The 23,404-nt window shown below is 40.7% G+C and overlaps 1 long non-coding RNA gene across 1 annotated transcript in view; it reads right to left on the reverse strand.

Moving 5' to 3' along the window:
- The window catches only part of LOC137205709 (uncharacterized), a 138,020-nt gene extending 124,294 nt beyond the window's left edge, over positions 1-13,726 (reverse strand). The window contains exon 1 of the long non-coding RNA XR_010934267.1: positions 13,413-13,726. This is a non-coding gene — a long non-coding RNA (uncharacterized lncRNA). The remainder of the gene's footprint in view (positions 1-13,412) is intronic.
- Between the last annotated feature and the right edge of the window lie 9,678 nt (positions 13,727-23,404).

Genomic DNA, 23,404 nt, shown 5'->3' on the forward strand with positions numbered 1-23,404 from the left:
ATCTGTCGGCTTTAATCCATTCCCTGATGATTAGATTTTTCAGACTTGCTAGGACTGAATGGTGTTTCTCCTCGAAAGGTTTACATGATCAATAAGACGTGATCCCAAGACAGAGTGGATAGAAACTCTGAAATCCAGCCTGGCGCAGTCTCTTCTCTGTGGCCAGGTGGAGGCACTTTCTACTGGAGATCACTTCCCGTAGTCAGCAGATCTCACGTCCTTATACTACAGCACTCAGATTTGTGAAACGGACACTAGATCAACGTTTATGATCCTCATTCGGTGGAATAACGCTACCTTAAAATCTTCCTGCAGCTCAACACTTGGATATACTCTATCATGAACTGTTTGTGTCCCACAGCCCCAATTCATGTGTTGAAGACGTAACCCAGAGTGTGGCTGTATTTGGAGACGGGATCTCTAAAGAAGTAATTAAGGTCACCATTGTGCGCGTGTGTGTGCGTGTGTGTGTGTGTGTGTGTGGTAAGAAAACTTGGAATCTACTCCCCTAACAAATTTCCAGTATATAACACAGTATTGTTAATGATAGTTATCATGCTGTACACCAAAATATCATGTTGTACTCCTTTTTTTGTTTTTTTGGGTTTTTTTTTTGTTTATTTTTTTGTACTCCTTAAATGTGGGCAACTGTTATTTAAATTTTTTTATAAAACTCTAAAAATTTTTAATTGAAAAAAAGAAGTAAGGTTAAATGAGGCATAAGGGTGGCCTGATCCTATAGGATTAGCATCCTTATAAGAAAATACACCAGAGAATGCTCTCTCCCAGCACACATGAACAGAAGAAAGACCATGTGAGGACACAGTGAGAAGGGGCCCTCTATAAGCCAGGAATAGAGCTCTCATCAGAAGCCGACCATGGTGGCATCCTGATCTCAAACTCTCTGCCTCCAGAACTGTGAGGAAATAAATTTATGTTATTTAAGCCATCCAGTCTGTGATATTTTGTTATGGTAGCCTGAAAAGACTAATGCATACTCATGTATGTCATTTTAAAAACCATCTTAATCAAAACAAACAAAAAACAAAAAAAAATCTTAATCTTAAGGTTCTCACCAAAGAAGCTGTAGATGAATCTGGACTTAGTTCCATACACAAAACACCATCTTCAAAACTACATAATCAAGAAATTAATACATGTAGATATGTAGTCCTAGATTAAGCAGCATCGGGCAAATACTCATGAGTACATTCACCCCAAACTTTGAATATTGCTTCTTTGACTATTCTGAATAAACACAAAATAGCCAAAAGGAAAGAGAAAAATCTTCCCCTAATCAGTGGTCTGTCCACTGTGTCCAGAGGAATATCAGAGCTCTTAAGATTTTGCCAAGGTAAGGCTATGATGACAATCTGTTAATTCTTGACACCCTCTATATTCACTTTCAAAACTGATCAAACCCACCAATTCCCCATTTTTTGGTTTTTTTCTAACAAAAGTTCTTCCCAATTCCTGGACCTTGGTTGTTAGGCTGATTAGATTGTAGAGTTTAGTGGCTGTGCTTTCCTAAGAAGAGTGAACGCAAAGAATAGAGCAGAGCCCCAGACACTGCTGGGTGAGGACGACCCTTCTGTGGCCACTCAGTCCACAGTCATTTAAGAAATTCTCCAGCAAAACTGACCCATATTGGCTTAATAAATAATTCCATTCAGTCCAGGAAAATTACTGGGAAATTTTGCCTAACATATTAATATAGATTCAAGATATATAGCTTCATTTTTTTTTAGGGGTATGTGTCTGTGATTCTCTCTCTGGGTGTGTTCCATGTGGTCTAGGAGGCTTTTAATGGAATTATCGTTTTTAGGCATGCATGAAACATCCTGTATACTGAAAACTGAGGAGAGTCAAAGACCCAATACAGAGTTAAGGGAGCCTCCCACACTTCAGGAGCTCAATCAGCATTAGATTTCTTCCTTCTCATAGATTTCTTCCAATTGGTCCCCCCTACTCCTCTTTCCTTCCCAAATTCAGTGCTTTCAGTTAAAAATCTAACTCATCTGAACTATGAGTATTTTAATCAAGAATACCTAAGTACAAATAAATGTGGAGGAGGAGGGTGAACCTAGCTTCCTCTTGGCCTGAGGCAGTAAGAACTCAGGGATCCCGGTTCTCAGACGGGAGAACTTTTTCACCGTCTGATTTGCATTTCTTCCACTTAGCGACTACGGATTATGATTTTTTTTTTTTTTTTTTTTGCGGTACGCGGGCCTCTCACTGTTGTGGCCTCTCCCGTTGCGGAGCACAGGCTCCGGACGCGCAGGCTCAGCGGCCATGGCTCACGGGCCCAGCCGCTCCGCGGCATGTGGGATCTTCCCGGACCGGGGCACGAACCCGTGTCCCCTGCATCGGCAGGCGGACTCTCAACCACTGCGCCACCAGGGAAGCCCCCGGATTATGATTAATGCCTCTCTTCCCACTCATTTTGTCCAAAGCCCCTCTACATCCTCCCCTGGGCTCATGGGGAGACTAGGCATACACTTCTCTTCCCCAAGCTTCATCTTCCATTCCTGGGGTGATTCTGTAGCTTCCAATTGGACGGGGCTGAGAGGGCAGCCTGTGTGTAAGCTGCCCAAATTTAAAGCAGGATTTATGAATCTTGAGCTGGATTTTCATGCTGTCTATACAACCGTGAAATTATCTGCTGATTCCATTTAGTAAACAAGGCAGCAGGTTGAAGCCTGCCATTCCCAAGCCCAGCAGAGACTGTGGCCGCAAATGCTAATGTGCTAATTCGGGGACTAAAAGGACTTCTGTGGGGTTGGTGGGGCTTGTCCACCCCGGAATCACTCTCCTGGTGCCTAAATGGGAGCCAACTGGAGAAAAGCATGTTTGCTCACTGTGCCTCCCCTCATTACTTATGCACAGTATATATTATTCAAAATAAGCAATTATCCCAAAGTAAACAAAACTATTTGCATTTCCCAGGAGAGAATCTGCCCCTTCGTGGAAGCTAGTGTCAGGCAGAGAGCAAGAAACCACTGACTAGAACGGAAACAGTACCACATTCTCTTTGCAGGACAAATTCCAAAAGCTTCTGCCTGGCATGCCCATCCTTCCACATGTGGCCCTGCCCAGTCTGATTTCATTCACTTCACAAATGCCCAAGATGTTCTTTGCCCTTGAACTGGACTTAATTCTTATTCAAAATAGAGACCGGTGCTGTAAGCACCAATGTTTAAAAAATTATGGGTGGAAGAGCATTAAAATGAAAAAATGCTGTCATTAATTCCATTAGTTTTCCTGTAAGTTATGAACAACCTCCATTATTTACTTGTTTTAGTGAAATATATATACAGTGAGGCATTATGGTACGGAGATGATTTCTCTGCATAAATTTTTTTCTTAGGCACTCTACACACAATGTTTCTTCCTGAAGTTTTAGAGCAGTTGTTTTCAAATTTTCACAAGTAATCAGAATTCCCTGGGAGTCTTGTAAAAACACAGGTTGCAGGTCCCCACCTCCAAAGTTTCTTATTCAGTGGCCTAGTCTAAGGACCAATAACAAGTATTTATACAACACTCCCAAGTGATTCTGATGCTGCCAGTCCAGGGACCGAGTTTGATAACCATTTGTTCTAAAGTTGTGCTGTTCAATAAAGTAGCCAGTAACCACATGTGGCCACTGAGTACATGAAACGTGGCTAGACTGAATTGAGATGTGCCATAAGAGTAAAATGCACATTGGATTTCTTAAGACTTGGTACAGAAATAAAATGTAAAACACCACACTAATTTGTATAGGATTATATGGTAAAATGATAATATTTTTAGATATTTTAAGTATAGCACATTATTAAAATTAATTTTACTCGCTTCTTTTCATTTTTTTTTTATATGGCTACTAGAAAGTTTAAAATTAAGTACATGGCTCACATTCTATTTCTGTCCTACAGTACTGTTCCAGAGGATCATATGCAGGCTAAGGACGGGATACTGCCAATACGAAAATCGAAGGGCAAAGATAGATGCAAAGTGTTAAACCGAACTTGATTACCTGAGTACTGATCGACTATTGCAAGATCTTAGGGAAGCATATATCAGCATATATCAGGTCCTGAACACGGTCTTTTGGTGGGATGACCACCAAGTCGAAGGTAGCTCTTGACCAGTATCTGATAGGCCTGAGCAGCAGTCTGGCCAGGAGAGCGAGCAGACAGAGATGAGGAAGGAGTGGAGGAGAGCAAGGCTGTGTTCAGGGGCCAGGGACCATGCTTCCAGCAGCTCCCTTTTAAATATCTTAAAAGGTGCTTGAAAAGGACTCTAGTAACAGGTATTATTTTTCAGAAAGCCTATACAGTTAGCTTTGGACAAAAAGGATGTGGATCCTTTCATCATAGCTGAGACTAAAGTAATTCTGAAGGCAAATATTTAAAGTAAAAATATGTTGTTTGCCTTAGTTCCAAATCACGAACAACCATCGTTCATTCCTTTAAATTGATTGGGGATTCTCTTTGACAGCATTTTTACTCTGGCTGGACTTTATCCCCCTAATTCCAGTTTGCCCTATAGCTGATTGAGCAGGACTGAATTACTAATTTATTTTTCCTGAACACTATCTCAGGTTGCATTGCTTGGTTATGAGTAAGCATACCATGCAGCTATACTCCTTAGGGAACGACTATGTAAGTAAAAGGCATTGTTGGAATTTCTTTGTTTTATTATTCTGCATTGTTATTCCCCAAGACTAAACATAGAGTTTTCTCTGCTGATGCGGAACCAGAATGCAGTTCTTACAAAGTCATTTGGCAAAGATATGCTTCAGTGGGAGGGTCAAGAAACTATTCCTACAATATTCTTGTGTTGGAGAATCCAGCTCAAGCTAAATCACTTTTCCTTAATTTCATAAATATTCATTTCATCGGAAGGAATTTATCCAAGTCAAACTATGTTACACTCTTGTAAGTGACAGAGGGCAAGGGATAAGCAGGGTTGGCGTCCTCAAATCCCAAGGTTCCTACCCTGTCAAGTGATGGAACGACATGTCACTGATGTAGTTTTTCCTTTCTGCTAGTCTGTATGGTGCGTAGCTAAAAGGAACCGATTCACTTAAATAAAATATTAGCATTCATCAGGACATTTTTTTTTTTTACTCTGTGATTAAAGCACCGTGGAAACAAATGTAGTTCCTTAAATGGGGCGTGACTGTGCCAGTCCCAAGAAAAAACCCTAGGCATGGTGGTGAAGGGGGAGAAAAAAGCCAAGTAGACATGGAAAACCTCTCTCATTACTCTACTATAAGAATCTTAATTAGTCCCAAAGGTTTCTCTCACTCATTTTAAAGCAAACTCAGGTAGATCAGACAATGAAATACTTGTCAATCAAGATCTGCTAGAATTGGCCATCCTACTTACACGATTTGACCCTCGATACTCGGAATTGTGAGTTGGCTAGGATTTTGCTCCATTCAAAATAGCAGGTATGTAAGTGGAATTGTGCCAGTAACTGAGCTTTTCTAATTGAGTTCATCCTTGTAAATTAATAAAAATTCCTGCCAATCAAACATGTGCATGTTTGCAGGAATATTACCAGTAGGTAATGGAGATAATTAATACTTCATGACATCAAGGTCTGAAGTTAAAATCAAATCTGAGACTTAACTGCGATTATTAAATCTGAGGAAAATTATCTTTCAGATGACAAGTGTCACAACCTTCAACAGCTGAATTAGTAACAGGGAGCAAGCCTCCAAAAACACAGTGCACTTCTTTTTTCCTATGTTGCAATAATTACCACTTCATGACATCAAGGACCTATATCTGGCTCAATATAATACTGCAGATCAGTGAAGTATTATTGCAGCAGAAAACACAAATTTCAGGCAACTTATCTAGTAACAAAATATAACTGAAAGAATACAGGACTGGAAGGTGGGAGACACCGAGACTTGAGTTCTAGCCCACAGTCTTACTGATGTTTTTCCCTTTTATTCTAGCTAAGCAAATCATTTCGCCTACCTGGGCCCTAGTTCTTTCATCATGTGAAGCTAATTTCTGCTCTGTTGAAAAGATTCATATGAAGATCACATAGAAAATTTTTAAAATTATTTATTATGTGTTTTCTTTTATTCATTCATTCTTGTATGTATTGCATGCCAGCCATGACATGCAGTGTTCGGAAAACCAAGATTAGAAAAGATAGTCTCTGATCTCAAAGGACTTCACAACCTAGCACAGAAGTTGTCTATGTAAAGAGTATGGAGACAGGTTAAAGCTTGGTGTCCATAGGAGGCATGTCTTGTGTGGCAGAGGTGGAGAGAAGCCCTGGTGGGCTGGCAGGGAAAACTCCTGGGACTGAATCTTGGAAGGCAAACATCTTTTAACAGATAGATGAACGTTCAAGGGAACAAGGTACATAAATTATTTTTTTCCACCGTAACTAGCTTGGAGGGGTTGATTTCCAGGGAATAATTACTGATGTGTGAGTATCATAGGTACATGCTGAAAACAAAACACTGTTTCCCAAATCACAGCTGCATTCTGGAATTGAAGTGGTATGGTTTATAAAAAGAAGGAAAATAGTAACTTGCCTGAGGATAGCCGGCTAGAAAGGACTGGAGCTAGGATTTCAACCATGTGGCTTAATCAGTATATGTATGACCTCATTTTGTAATTGTTAAGATCTAAGAATTGCTGGGGTGAGGCCAGCAAGGGCCCTTTCTCATAGGGTCAGGACCCCTGTAGAGCGGCTGGATTGAGAACAGATTCCAGACCCAGAAAGAAAACGCAGCAACCTGCAGGGAGTGAAGTCATAAAGACCAGGTTGGTTTGCAGGGGGTGAGAGGAAGGATGGGGCTGACCAGGAGGCCACTGAACCCCACACTGAGGGCTGAAGAATATACTTATTTCATTTATACTTATTTCCTGACACTACTTTAGCATCTCTGAGCTGACTCTGGTCCTGGCTCCCTCCGCTAGGACTGACCTATGGAAGGCTATAACTTCTTGCAATTGAGAAAAGGGAGAGGCGGGTCCTAACAACACCCAGGGGTGACAGAGGTGTGGTGAAGGGTAATGCTGCGTTCATCTGAATCAGCCAAAGCTCTCCCTGCCAAGGGCCAAATAGAAGAGCGCCAGCTGTCCCTGCTGCTCTTTGGAGCCTCACCTTCTCAAATATAGACCCTGAGGCTTCCCTTCTGTACAAGCTGGACTGAAACTCAGGTGGTGTGCACCCACAGTGATGGTTAAAATAGGAGAAATCTTTCTTCCTGGTGTGTAAATAACCACTGTCCAAGCCCCGCGCCCCCCACTCCCCACCCCAGCTCCTCCTCAAGGATCTTACAGACCTCCCCATAGGGGACCTTCAGGGCCTCTTTCCAACACTAAGACCAGTGTCTGTCCTGTGGACTGGCCCTGTGCCATATACACTCTTAAATATTTTGAACATCACCATTAAGTGCAAGAACAGTGGTATCCCCTGTGCCCTAGGGGACAGTTTCCCCTGTCCCTGGTCCCACTTCCCACTTATAAGTGAAATCTCCTCTCAGCTCAGGTATGACTGGAAACTGTTGGGAAACTGACTGTACTGCAAAAGGATGGAGACCAACTCTAAAATCTGGGTCTCAAAAGAGCCTGCAGAATAGGGAATTTGGAAGGTATTTGTAAAGAGGCAAACATATGCTGCAGTTGAAAGGTAGCTGAATTTCCAGGCCATATCTAGTCTCTGGGGAATTTGGTGTGTATTAGCATAACTAGAGATATCATTTTTTGAGCAACCATCCAATAGAGTTTCAGTGGACTCCTTATTAGCTCAGGGAGCCCTGCTGAGCTGTGTGTCCTCCTTGTGTGCTCCAGAAAGAGGGATCTGGAGACGTCTACCCCACTTCTCTTGGAACAGTGTTTATCCCCTGCCTCATCTTTCAGAGAAGGCATATGTTTCTTGGATTTGTTGTTTGCAGCAAGATGCACCTTAGAGGGGAGTGTGGATGTGCTGGTGTTTGCCATGAAATTAAATAAGAGCAATGATACACAGCCAATGTGCACCCATAAATTTCAAGAAGGAAAATTCCAATGTGGCATGAGGATAGAAGCAGCTGCTATATTAGAAGGGAACGACACTGAATCTTGTGCAAAACGAGAGAAATATAATTTCCCTGCATTATCTTGTCACTTTCTTAATTGCCTACCAGGATGCATTCATCAACTAGCTTCCCTAGGCCTGAGCTTTCGACTCGCATGCATTTTTATATAAAACCAGCTTGTGTTTTAAGTATAAAACACACTGCTTGTGCTATCACACCAGACACGGCAAGTGGATAAAAATCTTCACTTGTCAGTTTCTAGCTATATCGCACTTTGCATTTCAAGATTAGGAAGTCGGCTGCAAACACCAATCGTTGACAATAAATACAGGGGTTAGGAGCATCAGCTGGGCTATATTTACTGCAGAGCAGGCTCACACAACTACACGGGACTTTGTGCAATCTTGGGGTTGATAGGGAGAAAGGATGGCCAGGCGATTCTGATCCCAGTGGCAGGCTCAGTGCCCCCATTCCAGACTTGGAATTAGTTGCTGAGAGGAGAGATACACTCAAGCTCCTTGCAACCCTAAAGGCCTACAAGAAAGGCAAATTTGGAGAATGTGGAAAAACTGGCAAGTCAAGACGTATGGAGGAGAGAACATGAAGATCATACAAAAGGGGCACATATAAAAACCGTAACAGCTCTTCCTGAGAGTAAGGCCCTCTGGTATATGCCCTGAAAATGACAGCATACAGAAGCTGACGGTGATCCCCAAACCAGAGAGCAAATAGGAAAATGCTAATTAACCATAAGCCCAGTGATTCCTGAGGTGGCAGAAGGCACACTTGCATCTGCTCCTGTTTTAAAAGGGCCCTATTCCACCTCCTGCCAGCCTGCCTCACCACATAAATAGGGTGCAATGAGAACTTGGCCCATAAAGCCAGAAACATATGGAAACGAACCGTGTGATTTTGGGCCCATTATATAATCTCCTTTAGCCTCAGTTTCTTAATTTGTAATTTGGGGCTAATAATAATATCAACCTCACAGAGTTATTGTGATTATGGAATTAGATATTTCATGTTAACAGCTGAGCGTAGTGCCTGCTTTATAGTAAGTAAGAATAAACCTTAAGTATCATTATCAGCTTTTACTGAAGTTGCACAAAAGCAGTGCATAGGCATAGAATTGCAAGGGACTTTGTTTAACAGTTTCGGTTTTTGAGGTAAAGGAAGAGTCAGTGACTTAACCCAAAGCTACACAACTAGTCAAAACTTATATTCTTTGATTTCTTTCATCATTGTTGTGTGGTTTTCAGCACATAGACCTGGCACATGTTTTGTTAGATTTATTTCATTTATTTTGGTGTTATTGTAAATGGTGTAGTTTTTAAAAATTTTAAGTTCCAATTGCTCATTGTTAGAATATTTAAAAAGTTGATTTTATATGTTATTTGTATGTTGCAACCTTGGAAAACTCATGTATTCATTCTAGAAGGGTCTTTTATAGATTCTTTGAAACTTTCTATGAAGACAGTTATGTCTTCTATGAATAGTTTTATTTCTTCTTTTATTATGTGTATGTCTTTTATTTTTCTTTCTTTATTTCACTGGCTAGGTCTTCCAGTACAATGTTGAAAGGATTAGTGAAAAAGGAAATTCTTGCCTTGATCCCAATATTAGGGGAAAAGCATTCACTCTTTCATATTATATATTATGTTAGCTGTAGGTTTTTGGTAGATGCCTTTTTATAAGGTCAAGAAATCCCCCTTCTGGGCTTCCCTGGTGGCACGGTGGTTGAGAGTCCACCTGCCGATGCAGCGGGCACGGGTTCGTGCCCCGGTCCGGGAAGATCCCACATGCCGTGGAGCGGCTGGGCCTGTGAGCCATGGCCGCTGAGCCTGCGTGTCCGGAGCCTGTGCTCCACAGCGGGAGAGGCCACAGCAGTGAGAGGACCGTGTACCGCAAAAAAAAAAAAAAAAAAAAAAGAAATCCCCCTTCTATTTCTGTCATGCTCAAAATTTTTATCATGAATGGGGATGCTGAACTTTTTCAAATGCTTTTTTCTGCATCTATTGAGATTATTTTTCTCCTTTTTTTGATAATATAATAATTTTGATAATTATATTCATTTTTTTCAGATTTTTAAAATAAAAATTGGAAGAGTCATAATTCTAGTGAAATGATTTTTTTTCCAAGGACAGACATTCTGATTTAGAGAACTTCAGTAGGGAAATAGGAATGGCCATTTACATCAGTGGTAAATTTAATCAATGGATATCTCTTGTAAGTCCAGAAGGTAGGACAACTACTTCTGAGCTCAGAGAGTGCTTGTGGATTTGTCTCGGTGTCCCATGTGAAACTGGTCTATGCCATTACTTTAAAAAATAAACTCATTTTAACATGGAATTCTTTCCCTAAGCTTAAAATTAAGTGCTATATAATTCAGTGGAAACGGTCCATATAGAGACCAGCCAGGTCTGTCATAACTGAAGGAAGCAGCAGAGATGGCTGAGCTAGCATGAGCAGGGCACAAGAACTACCACAGCACCTGTTCTAAGGGTCCCAAGCCAAGCCAGAGAAGATAAAAGGTGGAAGAAATGAGTTAATACCCAGCCACTGCTCCCAGAGTTTTCCAGCCTTCAATGAAAATTTGATGTGTGGGAGCTTGGATGGGTGCATTAGTAAAATACTGATTAATTTGAGTCCTGATTTTTATAAACAAATGTACCTTTTGTCCTTTAAAACAGTCATTGTTACTGTCGAAATGACGACCATCCTAACTTATACTTTGCTTTCATCATTCAAGTTCGATCTGTCTTAGACTTTAATGAATCCTTTTGGTCATATTTTTCTTGGTTCCTTTGCCCACTGTCCTCTTTGTCTCATATTCCTCCAGCAATAACTATACTATGAAATGAGATTCCAAAAATTAAAAAAAAAATCACAATACTTAAATCATTTTAACAAATAAAAATAATTGAAACTTCTTTCACTGTTTAATTTCCTCCCTTGTAGTCTGGTGTGGAGAGGAACCCTCACAGCCCAGGTATCTAGCAGATATTCTGGTTCACATGTTCCATACGAAGGAAGCCATGTATTAAATTGGGATGAGCCCTTGCATTTCATCACAGAAAGTGAGTGTTGGCTTGAAATGGAGGATCAGCTCATGTGGGTATGAGATGGTGGCTGGGATCATAAACTGCTGCTCCTGGGCAAAGGACCGAATGATTAAAACTGTTGTTTATAGCCCTTATCATTTACAAACAGGTGAACACAGAAAAAAGACTTTCAATTTCCCTAAATTAATTTTCATTTGAAGGTTTTCTTGTGTTAAAAAGATAAGAAACTTGTATAGAATTACAGTACAGGAAGTTTACAGTTGCCTAAAGGACCTGCAGATCTAAGGTTATCTAGCAAATATGGGTAAAATGACATTTGTCAGGATGACTCTTAATCTTTATGACACATTTGAGAAACTGAAATGGCTTTTAGACAAATAATGTCCTAATTCGTGATCCCATCACCTGCGAAAAACTACCTGGGTAAGTTCAGTAAAGTTGGCTCTGTGATATTAATTGTTGGCAAAAGAGGTAGTCAGGACACTGGGAAGCCTAAGTCTGGTGCTGTTATTGTAGTCTAATATCAAGGAATCCTTCTCCCAAGCCAGTGCTCCGTGCTAAGTGAAGGACTCCTCAGCTTTTCAATATCAAGAGGTATCAGCTCTTTTTTTCTCATTGACCAACTGGTACTACTACCATGATGCACTTAATTAACCCCCATCTACACATACTCATTTCCATAATATTCTGTTTATGTACTTCTCTCTTCAAATTTGTCTATATATTCCCCAACATACACATACTCACAAATCTTTGCAAATGTATAATAGTAATGATAATTTATAGTAGTAATAACTTATATTTGGTGTTTACAATGTCCAAGCAACTTGCCAAGCATTTCATATACCTTAACTCATATCTACCACACAAAACGCCTACTTGCTATAACTTCAATAACTATACCCATTCTACTCATGAGAAAGTTGAATCTTTGAGGTTGGGTAAACTGCTCAAGTTCCCATCAGTAGCAGAGAAAAACTTCAAAGTGTAACCTCTCTGATTCCAAAGTCCATGCATTTAACCAGTCGATAGTTCTACCTGATACATTAACTCATTCAACAGCTATTTACTGAGTGTGTCAAGCACTATGCTATATGCCTCTTTAAATATTTGCACTTCCAACCATACACACAGTCCTCTTCCCACTTCAAATTTACTGTCACTCATGTACCCTCAGTAACACTGAAGTATGTTTCTTATAAAAATTCTCCCAGTTCTTGTCTTTTTTAATGTAAGGTAGCATTTATTTGTGTACTCTTCCATCTACTCATCTATTATGCCACGACAAATTACTGAGAAACTCAAATCTCGCTTTATTTTCATGTTTCTTCTCAGCATCTCAACCTACAGAAATCCCTCCCACATTTGAGATTTTGGTATTTCACTTAGCAATTGTCAATTTGAACCCTATGTCTTTTTGTTCATTCTGGGTTTTAATACTGTACAGACTTATTTTAAGGTCCTTCTTGAGCGCAGAACTGGGAGCCCAGTTTAAGCTTGGTGACTCCTATTGAATAATCAGATGACTGAACAAGTAACCCAAAGATGCATGCTCCGAACAGCAATGACAACAACTACAAATAAAATGCAGTAACAATTTTTAAAAGAAGCTTTGATGCCTTTGGGGAAAATGGTGCCCTATATCGAAGCCAAAGGAATGATTCCTGTAAGAACACAGGGAATCAGAAAGGGTCCAGGGCAGAGTAAAGTCAATGATTCCACTTTTACATTAGGGAAAAAAATCTTCTAACCGGAGGTTGTAGCTTGAGCTGAGAACAAGGCCACTTAGTCCTTTACACAAAGTGAAGTGAAACAGCTATGCTCCATGTCAGCTACCTTCTCTGGGCTCATACAAGTCTACAGTGTGACCTAGAGATCACAATACATTCTTTAATTCTCAAAGACCAGATACCCGACAGCAGTGTGAAGACAGATCTGTCCGGATCAGATGTTCAGGATTGTTTTGAGCAGGACACAGGATTGACATTCATTAAATACTTTCCTTCAACCATTTTACTCTCATTATACACAACAAGGGCTTAGGTGAGCAGGGATTAAAGAAGGAAGTATTCTAAAGCAAGAAGCTTTAGCCTTAAGACATAAAAATAGAGAGAAACTGGCTCAAAGGAAGAAAAAAAAACAACAATGTAGGATTAGATTATGAACGTATTCAGCGAACAGTTACACAGCAATTTGCTAAGGTAATTATTACTGTTAATTTGAGAGCCAATAATTATCATAGCAGTTCTATCATTTCATCTCTCGCTTATTCTGAAACCCTAGAAGCAGGTTTTTTGGGTTTTTTCAGATACCTGGTTTGCTTGGCTGGTCTGGTGGGAATCACAAACTTCTCAGATAGCCTTCTTACGTTAGTGAAACAATGCGCTGAAATCCAAGAGGTAATTCATCTTGGTCACCCCTCCTTCTGCAGAGCACTCCAGCCTGAAGGTTAATAGAAAAGAAGTCAGTGGCTGCCATCTTGGATCTCATTCCATTTCAATTTTCTGGTCACAAACACTATGATTTTTCTAGCCAAGAGGGGTGAACAGGAGCATATAACTCTCCCCTTCATGCCTTTCCCTCAGGTCCTTCAGTCTTTGGAGTGCAGGACTTAGTGCTAGTTTAATTGAACTGCTGTGCTTGGCTTCTCCTCTGAAAGAGAGAGATATATAGTCCCTCTGGTGACTTGTTGCAACAGATTTCAAACTCAGCTGGCTTTAACTCTGGGAATTAAAAATACTGCCTGAGATCAAGAGCCCAGTGAAAAGAGCAACTCCAGACACTGGCATGTAAGCAAGCACTTTACAAAGGGTGTACAAAAGTTCTGGCTTTTCTTCCACTTGGCCACTGCCTTGGATTGCTCAATTCTCTTTTTTAGACCATAATAATTGCTGGTTTAGGGCATGGGTGATCATGTTGTATCTTAGTGGAACACCTAATAAATCTGTGCTTGAGCAAATAAAATACCAGTATCTTTGACTTAGAGAAGATATTAGCTTCATAGTCTTCAAAGGAGACAATTATCAGCACTAACACATTTGCTCACATGGGTGAAAATGAGTTCATTTAAACCCAAATAACCTAATTAAGTACACTGATGGCTTTAGAAGAAGAACTAGAATCAAAGGTTTACAGAATCTGGAACTATATAGTATCGTAAGAATAATCTAATGCAACTACTTGAAAATAAAAAATGAAAAAACTGAGGCCCAGGGAGTTAAATGACTTGTTCAATTGCTCAGCTGGTTGTGGGAAGGATAAAGCCAACATTCAAAAGCCTTTAGGTCTTCCATGTGCAAAGACTTTTCTCTCCTCTGCACGACACTGCCTCAAAGCACTTGGGGAAGCTCTGAAGTCAATTTCCTAATTATACCACATAAGAGAAGGATGAGGTAGATAGAGCTTTGTAAAGCCCCAGTAAGCAGGATGCTTAAGTGAACTAGAAATGACAAAAAGAAGCCAAATAAACACCCACATTTTCCTTTCTGTATTTGGTCTAAGAATCCAGCTTTCCCCAGTTACCCTTGGGTTGGGTTAATGATGTAAACAGCTAGATAAGGTTGTGTGTCAGGAACCAAAGTTTCCATGGGATGTGCATGTGGGACTCATGACCAGAGAAAATCTCGCAACAGACAAAGAGGAGGCTATCCAGGAAACAGGGAAATCAAGTGTCAGGAAACAGATACTGATTTGGGTGGGGATTGTTACTAGTTAGGCCTTGATAGGCAGGTTGTGCCTTTAATCCATTATTGCCCCTCCAGACCCGGGACTGAAGGACTAGATTGGAGGATGTTGCAAGGTAGAGCCTTAATCTAATATGATTTTTTTCCTATCTAGTTCAAAGCAATGAAATACAGCCACTTACTAAAGATCTTAATGTCTGCCGTACCCTGTGCTCATGATAGACGTACAGAGATGAATGGGTAACACTCCTTGCCCACAAGAAAGAGACAGACATGTACAGTGAGAACTTCAGAACCATGTGGTGCCATGACAGAAGTAGCATGTGGTCCTGAGGAAGCAGCTGAGAGGGACTCAGTACAGGAGGACAAGACACAGACCTCATTCATGACCGCAATGAACCCTCCAGTTGAGGGAACAGAGTTATCCCAGAGCTTTTGTGTAAGAACCACCTCTGTCCAAGGATAAGCCAGTACAGCTGAGGAGATGGAAGTGTTATTACAGGGGGTCAAGTGGTCTTTCCTTCAATGACACCAGGACAAGAGGAGGGAGTTCTCCAGCCATGATCACCTCCCAGTATCAGTATAGTTTGGGCTCCAGGAACTAGCTGCAGGGTAACATGGTTCTGCCACCACCCCCACAAAAAACACCTTTGCTATTGAAAAAGCTGAGATGTGGTGTAGGATACTAAGGTCCTCTTCAACTGGGGAATAAAAACAGGACCCTAGGGTGCTGGGAGCAATACAGCTGTCAGCAACAAGTGGGCATCAAAACAGATTTGCGGCATTGTTTATGTTTTCAGTCCGTGCTTAAAAATAGGTATGATGCCTGCAAAGAAAGACAGCTCAATTTTTCAGACACCTGCTTCTGTTATGAGCTGCTACTCTGCTTTCACCTGGGCCCTCGGCCCGTCACCTCCATAAAGTCCCTCTATGCTCTGTATGGTGAACCACTGGGAGTCAAGACCCTTTAGGGTCAAAGCAGTTGAAAACATAAATGAGCTGGACTCTGATTTTTGAACCTGGGCAAAGACTCTTTCCTTGGGCCTTAGTTCCTACCTGAGATCCCCTAAGGCCATGGCAGATGGAGTAAGATCCCTTCCAAGGAAGCCGTAAAGAAATATTGATTCAAAGATAGCATCCAACTTTACGATTTTACAATGGAGGGAGGCAGCCCAACATCAGTGCCACAGGGGGGTAGGAGGGAAGAGAAAAGAGGCAGTAAACATACAACGTGTCTTGAAGCTGTTGGATGTCCTCCGCACAGTCGAGCAGAGAAAACAAAGGAGAGGCTGAATGCTTCCTCATGTGCCTTGGGCTCCACAGCAAACAAAAGATCATCATCATTACCCTGCTCTACCTCAGTGAAGATGAGTCCCTGTAGCAGAGGGATAACGCACGCTAGAAGCACATTCTCTCCCCTGTTCAGGGAGCTCTGGCCTCAGAATGCACCTCACTGAAGAACTTCTGCTGTCTGGAGATTCTGGACCCACACCATTACTGGCCTGGCGTTGCAGCTGGACCGTCTGCCTGGCTCCCAAGAAACGTGATCTGTGACTTTTCCCGTGGTGACATCCATGCACACTCTAACACTCCCGATGTTGAACACTGACTCGGCACCTTTCCCCTTGACCTTGACGTGCCTCTTCCTGCCATACATGTCACACCCATTTTCCCAACATAGGCCCTTCCCAGTTTCCTTGCGTTATTCGTCTCCGCTCCCTTTCGCCCACCTTCTGTTCCTGCCATTTCTGAAGATTCACCGCCCTCTGCTAGCTACATCATTTTGTTCACCTGCTCCTCTCATGGCTAATGCTTGCCTACTCTTAACCTGCCCAGAAAAACTGTTTCCTTTTTGAAACATTCCCTTTACTGACTTTTACTCTCTTTTATTCTCTCAAACTCTGGAACTCTGGAGCTCGATTAGTGTGCTAGAGATTGTGCATATCTCTTCCCAATTCTATGTTCAGGCAAGTCAAGGTTGGCAGCTCAGAATCAGCCCTGGTGGTGGGAGTACCGTACTTACACCATGGAAATTGGCAAGTGCTACAAATCGGAGCTTCTTGCTGCCCCCAACACCAGCATGTTTATGAAGAGCACGTAGCACAGGAGATGACATACAGGTGGTACTCGATAAATTTTTACTGAATGGATTTTCACAGACTAAAGACATTTCTTTTTTGGTCTCCAGTACAGAAGATATGTTTTTATGTTTGCTTGTTTTTTGAAGAGTAAAATATTTATCCATTGTGAGTAAAAGAACTTGGTAAAATAATAAGGAGCACGATTAGTAAGAATGTTGCTTTGTTCACAAACAGAACACGTGAATTTCAGTAGGACCAAAGCATTAGTGCCCTCTGCAAGGCCAGTGGGCTTCTTGCTCTCCTCCAGCAGATAGGTTCGTTCACCTGAGGATAAAGGTCTCTCCTGCCAACAAGAGACTTCTAAAATTGTTGGAGCCACAAAATAACTGTGGTTCTTTATCTTCCTTTATTTTTTTTTTTCCAGAGCAAGAACGGCCTTAAAAGAAGTTTTTCATCTGAGATACCCATTTTCTTGGACCGTAATCTTAACCCACATGCCATCTAGCTATGAACTTCTTTTTGATGAGAAAAGCTGAAAAGGGAGAGAAATGGTCTGGATCCAATCTGGCAGGCAGAGGGTATGTGGTTCAAAAATAGTCACGATTTTTCAGTCTTCAGGGAGTGAAAGAGGCAGCCATGTGACATTAAATTCCAGTTTTAAATACCCCCCAGCCTCTTATTTCTGAAGCCAGCCATATTAAAAAGTACATCCAAGCACACAAACAAAATCTGGCTCATTTATGTAACAAAGGATGTAAAGCAGCTCATAGATTCAACAAAAGTCTGGTGAACCAGACTCAGAAAACAGGCGGGAATCAAGAAAACAAGGCGGCAGGATACACCCTAGGTCATGCCCCTGGCAACTCATGTGTTAGAATCTCTACACGTCTATTACTTGTGAATAATTTCTCAATTGCATCTGGGTGTTTCAGTTTCTTCCTCCAGATCTGAAGTCCTGGGCAGGAGTCTTAGCTTAGCTGAGCCCAGATCACATGTTCCTTTGTTAGCTTCCTGGTTGACCTCTTTAGGCTTCTGTAACGGGAAATAGGCACTGCCTTCCATAAGAATTCCACTCTAGGGGATGACTTCAAATAAAGAGGGTGCCCAGATCCTGTAGAGCTAAAACACTGAATGAGAACTACATATACAAGTACAAAAAGAATGAAGACAGGAAAGAACAAAACAACTCCTGATCTGCTTCTGCATTTGTCTTTCCAGGTAAAAAGAAATCCTGAAAGTAACTCACAGCTTAAATTGCCATTAAGGTATATCTTGAATATATCTAAACAGTGAAATACTACTTAATTTTATAAATAATTTCTTCCATATCACCAGTCGATCAGGTAAAGTGTTTGGTCCAGCATTTGTTTATAAAATGGGAAAAAAAAAAATTTGGAACAAGAGACGCCTGATTTGCTCCTGAAAAACCTATACCAACCCTTGTTTGGCTTATGCACTAAAAACTATGAATTAACTCCACATCCATTTTCCCACTATATCATCAAAGAATAATGACTCCCATTTTAAAGTTGTAGAAAGTCATTTTGACATTCAGAAAGAATATAGAGTCATTACTAAAGTCATCACTATTGGTTGGCTGACCCATATGTTTGTATAGTTTGGGTTCTAACAGGAAACTCTTGGGACTTCCCTGGAGGTCCAGTGGTTAATACTCCGTACTTGCACTTCCACTGCAGGTGGCACGGGTTTGATCCCTGGTTGGGGAACTAACATCCTGCATGCCATATGGCCGAAAAAAAACCACAGAAAACTCCTTTGCTTCATGTAACCATCTTTATGTCACAGCATGTGCCTCACGTGCACAACCAGACTGGCCTATACTTATTACTACCACCCCCCTCCCTCTTGTCACAGATTGGCTTAGAGTGAGCGTATGAACTGACTCTGGTCAATGAGATTTGAAAGAAGGCCTGTGGAGTCCTTCTTGGAAAACATGGAAAGAGACATGTTCACCTCTTCACCTCCTGGATGTTACTAGGACAAAATATGATGCCTAAAATTGCTCTAGTCACCATGCTACCCAAGAATGAGGCTATCACTTGGGAAAATAACCAAGTGAAACAGATATTCAGAGCCAAATTCATGACCTACCTTGCACAGAACCTGCTCTGCCTCTGGACTTCTTATTATTTGAGACCATGGTTTTCCTTGCTGTGAAAGCCAATTTAAGTTGGGATTTCTTGTTATTTGCTACCAAATGAGTCCTGATGTAGCTAGTTAGAAAAATATGTTCTCTCTCTCTCTCTCTTTTTTTTTTTTTGAGAAACTGAAAGGCTACTCTGCTCACAGCTTCTATTAAGAGGCAAAGCAAAACAGGGGCAGAGAGACAAGTGAATTGTTTTGCTTTGGGGAAAGAGGTAACAGTATATCCTTACAAAGCAATCATCCTAATTCTTTAGAATTAACTCAACCTGAAGAGCCAAGCTGCATGTTCTTCCTGCTTTCCCAAAGAAAGGATTCATATTAGAGTCTATTGCTAACATACACTTGTAGGGGCAGAAAAATTCTCCCTTCTTCCCTTCTAGGTCCTTGGACTGGTCTAATAATTAAACTGACATAACACAGATTAACAGCAGAAAAACAAATTTAATTTCATATGCATGGGAGCTCCATAAAAATATGAGATGCAAAGACAGTCTGGTAGTTGAAGCTTACATGCCATTCTGAGCTAAGGAATGGGACAGGGGCCTGGAGCTTCAAAGGGGAGGAGGAAAATTCACAGGAAGATAAGAGCAGATGTTTGATAATCATATGTTTTCCCTGTCATGCAGGTAAGTCTTTTGGATTAAAAAAAAAAGTTATCTCTGGTAATAGCTCTCTTTCTGGGCCAGGCCCCCTATCTCAATTCTTTTAGGTAGTTAAGGGAGAAGTAAAAGGTTTGTTATAGTTGTTATTGCTGTTGTTTTCTGAGTGTGCAGGGTCTTGATTGCCTTCAGCTCAAAATAATCCACATGCCAAAGTAGCACATTTTGGGGTGACATATTCTGCTCCCCTCACACTAAATGTGACATTCACAGTAAAGTTGTTTTCCAGTATCATGAAGCTTACTGCATTTGTCATATATGCTGTAACACAAATGTGTACAATCCTAATTTCTTAGTAATGGGAGCTGGGAAAGCCTGTTCTATTAAGGGGGTATGCTTTAGAGAAAGAATAAATGAACTCAATTAGTTGGTTTGATAGGAAGCAGGTCTATTGAGAAAGGGTTAATGCAATGTACTTACCATCCATAGCCTGCTAACTATATGTCTTCTGTGATTCATAATGTATCAGAATCGCGTAATCTTTAAACAACCCCACAATTTAGGTTTTATTAAACTCATTTCTCTAGGAAAGAAACTATGTTTCAAAAAGCTTAAGTAAATTGTCCAAGATCACACACCTAGTAATTAAACGGCATCAGAAGATGAATCCAGCATGCCTGACTTAGGATACTTGTCCTTTTCTATATCTTATTTCCTGAGCTAATAAGCCCAGAGGAAAGAATGCTGAGAGGCTTCTTTTGGTCTTTTCTTTTCTTTTACTTCCTTTTCTTTATTTTTCTTTTCTCCTCTCATTTTTTTTTTCTTTCAATATTTCTTCATTCTTTATAACATATTTAGAGCAACTATGAAGGACACAAAGCTGACTGAGAACAGGTCCTACTCTTGCTATCTCCAACAGAAGCTAATCCACACACAGTTACCTAAAACTCAAAGTGGAAATGGATAAACATTGTAGGAGAGATGAATGAAGGACAATGGGAGTTTAGGAAGAAATGACTGATTTCATAACAATGAAAAATATGTATGAGAGGAATGCAGGAGAGTAGTTCTCTATAAAGACAAGCAACAACATATATTGTACTTAGGCATCAATGAGATCTTGACTTTTAGTGATGACAAAATCTTGGGAAATAACACAAAGAGGTGGAAATGTCTAAGGCTCTGTAAATAGTTTATTGTCCCAATGGATATGAAAGTATCTTAAATGCATCTTTAATCACCCCAAGATGTACCAAGCTGGATTCATGTGGCTTGACTGAATAGAGGAGTGGCCTCTTCCTCCACTACCCTGGGGGTACCTTCTATCATCAAAGACTTATGATCCTCAGTTGAACACTCACACATTTTCCCTAGGCTATCTGTAGGCAGTGACCTGCCACTGAAGAGGCATAGTGTCTTTCAAGATTCCTTCTATCCCCATCCCTATAGGAGATCATATTTCACATGAACTTTCTTCCCCCTTGGGAAGAATATGCAGTGTGTAAGAATGAAATATTTGTTAAGCTCTTAGTGTTTTAGGGAACTAGAAGGAGTGAGTAATATTACTTCCATACTAATAATTCTCTTCATGGCAGGAAGATAATATATTATACTCCACAACTGAGATTGGGAGATAGGGGAAAAAAGACTTGAACACTTCAGTCAAGATAACCTTCCCTTACCCATGAAAGGTAAGTCACCATTTGTCTTCCTTCTACCCAGATAGCTGTGACTAAGTACTATTATGTGAATGAAGAGTGTAGTAGAGTTTAAATAGGAGGGCATAATATTATATTGAACATGGTTACATATCATCTGTGCTTTCATGAAGCTCTTGTAACAACTATTAGTTCATTCAAAATCATGTTTGAAAACACCCTCTTACTGGTTTCACTATTTCTTGTCACATGGCACCAACAGACATGGCTGATTCATGAGCTCTGTACATATAAGCGTTCCCTAAAGTGACCACTTCCATATTTTCCCAGCACTGTCATCAAGTTATAGACATAGACCCATAGGGATAATTTTATAATCTCTACTTAAAGCAGAGGAACAGGTTATAAAAATTATATCTAAAAATCCAATAAACAAATAATATAAGCAACAACAACATTCCAGATTGTCTAACGTGATTCAATTTAAAATACATTTAGCACAACTTAGTAGTAGGCATTCTAGGGAAGCAGAGGCAAAGAGGAATAGAACATAGTTTCTCACGGAAGTTACGGTCTGCTGTGAAGTATAAGGCCATAGCTGAATGACTGACTCCAGGTGGGGTGTGGGTATGACATAGATAAGTGCCATGTGATTGAGAAAAGATGGAGTTCTTATGTGATTGGAGAATCAGAAAAAGCTTCAAAAACAGTTGAAGTTTCAGCTGCTTCCCAGATAAATGGATAGAAAGAACTTCAACACAGGAAGGTGGGGAGAATGCATTTTAGAACGAATAAAAAGAAGGCTGTGGATAGGCTCATTCAGACAATATAGTGGTGAAAAAAGTCAAGAACTGGCATCAGACAAAAATGGATTCACACCCCGGCTCTTCAGCTATCTGGACTAAATAAAGATTACTTAATTTCTTTAGGCCTCATTGTTTTCCTATGTGAAATGAGAATTTTTACATAATAAAACCAACATTAACTGGTTTGTTCTGAATATTAAATGAAGTGATATACGCAAATACTTAGAGTCTGGCCAATGGTGAGTCCTATTATTTCCCCTTCTGCAGTTTCCTCCACTTACCTCTGCTTAACAAACTCCATTCTACCACCTCTAGAAAGACATACGGCCTACATTCATTTATTCATTCTTCAAATATTTATTGAGCACCTTCTGTATCATTCACTTTCTTCTCCTAATAGCTACTGCACTTAAATTTGGTGTAGCGATTACCTTGAGCACAGAGAAGTGTTAATGTTTTCTGTCTACCCTAGTTCTGAGAGTCTGTGCGGTCACGAGTTAGGACTCGTTGGTGACCTACGGAAGAGGCAGATGTGAGTGACAGCCATGTGTAAACAAGAGAATCCAGGCAGGAAGGCTGCTCTGGAAAGAGTGGTTACTCTCTGTCCCTCTTTAGCCCAGAAGGGCTGGAAGAATCCTGACTTAGCCAGCTCTGAGCTGATGCAGACAGCATGGGATTTAATTTCCCATTTTTATTTGTCACTTGAAAATCCTGGCATAATCCAGCACTGGTTCCAGGAAGAACACACCCTGGCACAGTGTGAGAGTGTCATCAGGTGTTCACAGCCCAGGAAGGCCATTTGGAACAGAAGGAAGATTATAAATAAAAGAAACCAAGCGCATTAGCAACTCATTTTTCTCCGTATGTTTACATAATCGCAGCTTCCCTTTTCTCCCACACAGCCTTCAGACGCTCTAAAATGCGACATCTCACTGTTGTTGTTTTTTCCCTTCAGTCTGTGCTACAAGGAAAGGAGAAAGTAGGGCTATTTTCACTAGACAGAGAGAAGCAAGGAACACAGTGGTAAAGTCAGGGAATCAGTGAAGGTGTCTGACAAACAAAGCCACTGCTGAGGGGTCCCTGGAAGAATCCTTTCCCCTGTGTGCCAAAAGGGGAAGGTCCTGAGCCCATTTCACTGCGTCAGCTTCCTCGGAACCAAGCCTTGAAAATCATGCATGAAGATCATTATAAATACAGTTTTATTTTTGCCAATTTTTTTTGTTTATTTTTACGTTGTTATCTCTTTCTCCTCCACCCCTCCCCCCAATTCTATATTATACAGTTTCTCTGAGACAAGAAGGAGAAAAACCA

Source organism: Pseudorca crassidens, chromosome 14 (genome assembly GCF_039906515.1).
Source record: "Pseudorca crassidens isolate mPseCra1 chromosome 14, mPseCra1.hap1, whole genome shotgun sequence".
NCBI classification, from domain to species: domain Eukaryota; kingdom Metazoa; phylum Chordata; class Mammalia; order Artiodactyla; family Delphinidae; genus Pseudorca; species Pseudorca crassidens.